Source organism: Asparagus officinalis, chromosome 3 (genome assembly GCF_001876935.1).
Source record: "Asparagus officinalis chromosome 3, Aspof.V1, whole genome shotgun sequence".
Classification (NCBI taxonomy): domain Eukaryota; kingdom Viridiplantae; phylum Streptophyta; class Magnoliopsida; order Asparagales; family Asparagaceae; genus Asparagus; species Asparagus officinalis.
This window is the reverse complement of record NC_033796.1, coordinates 112,776,877-112,781,394: the sequence shown is the minus strand read 5'-3', so window position 1 is coordinate 112,781,394 and position 4,518 is coordinate 112,776,877.

The following is a 4,518-nucleotide window of genomic DNA, read 5'->3' as shown; positions in this document are numbered from 1 at the left end:
AGAAACTGCCATTTTCCGAGACAGCATTTACTGTCTCGCTGAGCGAGACAGCAAATTTACTGTCTCGCGGGTCGAGACAGCAAACGCTGTCTCGCCCAGCGAGACAGTAAACACTGTCTCGCCGTACTGACTTCTTCGATTGTTAAGTTTTTGCAGTTACTGACCCTTGAGGCTATAAATACCCCCCTAGGGTCACTTCTGACGAGGATCGAGCATTTGTTAGAGCATTCCAGAGCAGAGAGAGCAGAGATTTGGGTTCTTTTCTTGCAACGCCTTGAAATTAAGCTTCGACTTGATTTTAAGAAGAACGACTATCTTACTTCGATAAGATATCGTTTCAATTTCTACTTCGATAACGAAGTTAGAATCATAAGCCCCCTCTTCACGATCTGTGAATCGGCGGTCCACGAACCAAAGCGTTCCCGGCACAGGCAAAGTCCCACGAAAACGAGAATTGATAGACGATTTTCGTGTTTGTTTCTCAAGAGTTGTAATTTTTGATTTGTTGTGTAGAAAAAGTCTTATAAAAAGGTTATTCTTTCGAATTCGTTGTAATCGAACAAAGTTATAATGAATTCCACAGCAGCGACTTTTGAACCAAACAAATGTGCCTTATTGGACTTTCTTCATCTGGTGCCAAGTATGGGATGGAACCCGCACCAGAGTTCCGCTATGAAGCTGAACTTCACCTCGATACTCGGGGGACCGTCCTTGGATCTCATCGAATCCACTCTAGGGCAGTTGAACAATTCCTCCTCCCTGAAGATGAGAAGTATTTGGAGAAGGTGCCCGACCTCGGTCTTCATCAGGCCCTCCGCAGCTACTTCATTCGAGGAGCCATATTGGAGAATGAGATGTATGGCCGAGTAGAACAAGTGTGGACCGAGTACCATAAGCTTCTTGGGGAGGTGGAATTACTAAGGGCCAACGAGAATATAAGTCGACAACAAGTTGTCGAAGGATCCGCCTCCAATACTTCTGAAGTCGCTAAGCTTAGAGAGAAGTTACATGAAGCGCTTCAGGAAAGGGATCGCGCTGAGGTACTGGCTCGAGTAGAGGAGGAGGCAGCGGCGTATGCCAAGCGTCAGTTGGACGAAGAGCATATAATAATTGTCAATCTTCAAGAAGGGATCGCACACCTCAAGTCCGAATCCTACCAGCAAGACATTGTTGACAAGCATAGCCGGGAGATCCTCGATACTTATCATCAGGATATTATCGACACTTATCGTGAAAGCCTGATTGGGAAAACAAAGGTGACTTTAGCTTGCAAGGCTGGATACGATCACCTATTGGCTCAGCTCCCGGTCGATCTGAAAAGTATCCCCAATCGCTTTCGATATCTGTCTATGGTCACCAACTTCTTAGGAGAGCTAGAGGAATTGGAGGCGCTTGGAGGAGGATTCGACCCTGATGAGACTAAAGAGGATTCAGATGAAGAGCAGGGTCGATCATCTCCTCCGCCGACTACGCCCAAGAGTTCCCCACCTCTGACTCCATGAACTAGAAAGAATGTTCAATAGGTTTTATAGGAATTCTTTCAAAATTATCTTGTAAATCTCATACTTTGTAAATACTTGATCAATGAATGAAAAATCTTTTGCTCTCCTGATTTTGTGAAGTCTCAATTTTTTTTGTCGGATGAGTTGTCTTCTTTGTAAACTTGTAGAGATTTACTAACCACTCTGAGCCGACTGATATCGCCTCTTGTGCTATCAGAGGGGGTGTCGACTAGTCTGGTCGGTTAAGATGTCGGCTCACTAGGTTATTCTTCTCTCTCTTTATTTTATATTTTTGAGAGGATGTGACCATTATTATCCGATATGATGCAACAATTTGTCGGTTTGCAGAGATTTAATGATGACGCTTTGATTCTTTAAAACGCGACGTGGGACCTCAGGAGGGATGTGACGTTTAAAATCTCGAAATTCAAAACGCTTGGAGTTATGGCATTAATCTCCTCCGTTCATTTCAAAAAGTGACGACCATCAAGTTAAGTCCACCTGGAGATTGAAAGCTATAAAATAACTTTACGAGAAAGGAATAAGAACATTATCATCATTCGCTCTAATCTTCGTAGCGTTTCTCTTCTTTTTCAAAGCTTTCTTCTCTCCAAGAACTTGCCATGGCTTCTCAGAGCTCGATCGTTGGTCGCAACAAAGAAAGGATTAACCTTCTTCATCCCATCCATTCAAAAGTCTTTGCTGGGAACCTTGAGAGGTTCTACAGCATGTATGATATTCCCAGGGATCTCAAGCTGATGGTTCCTAAGGGAGATGAACCAGTATATCGTCATGGTCCCAACAGAGCGCCATTATATTTGGCCCATCTCGATCAGGGACTCCGACTGCCTCTCCATCCCTTCCTAAGGGAGGTGTGAGATGCTTTGGGGATCTCTCCCTCTCAACTTGCCCCGAATGCAATGTGGATTCTAATGGCTTTCACAGTCATCTGCTTCCGGGTATGTGTTCTGCCCACCATGAACTTGTTCGGCTACTTGGTTGGCATTAAGTCAACCAAAAAGGATCCGCATTTCTTCTTTTATTATACAAGCAACTTCAAGTTTGTCTCCGATGCTCCAGAGTCCAATAGGGACTGGAAATGACATTTCTTATGGGTTGAAGGAGCTGATGAGATTCTTTCATGCTCGGAATGGCCTGAGATCAATAATGATGTGTCGAAACCCAGTCCTCTTGAAGCTGAGGAAAGACTACAACTTGGGAAGATCCAATCCTATATTGGATCTAGAGAGAGGAGCAACCTCTTTGACTCGGCATCACTTCGGGTGGCACTCATCTCTTATGTCTTGCCTACTGAGGCTGATCAAACTCGGGCAAACATGCTAACACTCCCTCTCGCTGGAAGTCAGGAAGCGAGATCCAAAGATGAGGAGTCGGGGCCTGTTGCTAGACCCCAAAAGAGGCCGAAGGGATATCTAAACCCTGAAGAAACATCCGACCTGAGATCTCGGATGAGTGAAATGGCCGCCCGACTGGCAAAGGGAAGAAGTACTAAGAAACTGGCAAGTAGACTTGGCCACCAAACAGCTGCAACACAAGTTGCTGAGGCACCCAGAGTTAGCCCTGCTTCAAAACAAGGGCCACTCGAAGAGCAGTTGGGCACTCAAGCCAGGGAAGGGGATAAGGTCGTCACTAAAGATCCCCTTATTCCTCCGGTGAATGAGGAGGTGACAAGGTCGACTAAACCCGCCGATGCCATGGTTGGCATTGAAATTGTCGATCTGGATTCTGAGTCGGTGCTAACTCATAAACCAGGCAAAGAGCCGGTCGAGTCGCCAAGGAAAATGTTTGAAGAAACCACACCCATCCCCGAGCCCCAAGTATAAAGAACTATTGGGGAGTTGGAGATCGAAGAAAGGGAGGGAGGTTTCTGGCCTTTCCCTCACTGGATCTCAGAAATAGACTCCCATGATTGGGAGAAAAACAAGGCAATGCTAGCAGGAGTTCTTCTAGGCCCTTGCTCACCTAGGAAAGAGCTCTCCGAGGGCGCAAGTTCATCTCGTCCACATATCTCGACAAGGAGACTTCTATACTGGGATCTCTCTCGGTACTAATTACGGTCGTACAACAATTTTCTCTTTCTAGGGACGATGGTGTCTTGAAGAGGATGCCCAGCTTCAGTTTGCATCTGGCTCTCAAGGCTCATTTAGTCAGAGGCGCGCTGGTGGAGCAGGAATTGTATGAGTGACTCAAGCACATGCATGATGCTCCATAGAGCTGGCTATCGAAGATAGAAAAGGAGAAGGCGACTAAGGAGGAGGCAGAGAAGAGGGTCTGCGCCTTGGAGGCTGAGCTGAATAGTATTGAAGTTCGTTGGCGTCAAGAAGTAAACGCTAGAGACAGAGTCCTCGAAGGGCTTTGGTCTCTGAGTGATAAACAGACGTCAACAATTGGAGACTTAAAGGGAGAAGCAGCTCATCAACAGAGGGAGATCAATCGCCTATAGCAAGAGGTCGAGGAGCAAGATGATCAACTGGCCATTCTAGCCAAAGAGTTTGAATCTGAAAGGGGCCTGAAGATGGTTGCTGAGGAAGAAGTTCGATCGAGTTGCCTCTCAATCGAACAACTAAGGCGTGATCTTGAGAAAGAGTAGTCGAGTCGTCAAGCATCTGTCACCATGGTGAAGGACCTAAAGGACAAACTAGCTCGCTTCGAGTCACATGAATATAGGGATAAAATAGTTGAGGATTGGTGCCAAAGTTTCAATAGGGAAAGTCGAGGTGGCCTTAGCATGTAAAGCTGGGGTTGATTACTTTGCCTCCTTGGTGCCATCTGGCTCACATCCTTCTCTTGATTGCTATTATCCTCGCCCAGTCTCCTGCAGTCTCGATCTTTTAAAAGAGTTTGAGGCGAGGGGAGGTGGACTAAACTTAATCTCGGGGAATGATGATGAACCTCTGGATGATGCAAAGGAGGAATCTGCGGCTATCCAGAAAGCTGCTGCTCCACCCCAAGAAGCTTCCGCGGGTGGAGATAATTAAGAACTTGTGGTGCTCTT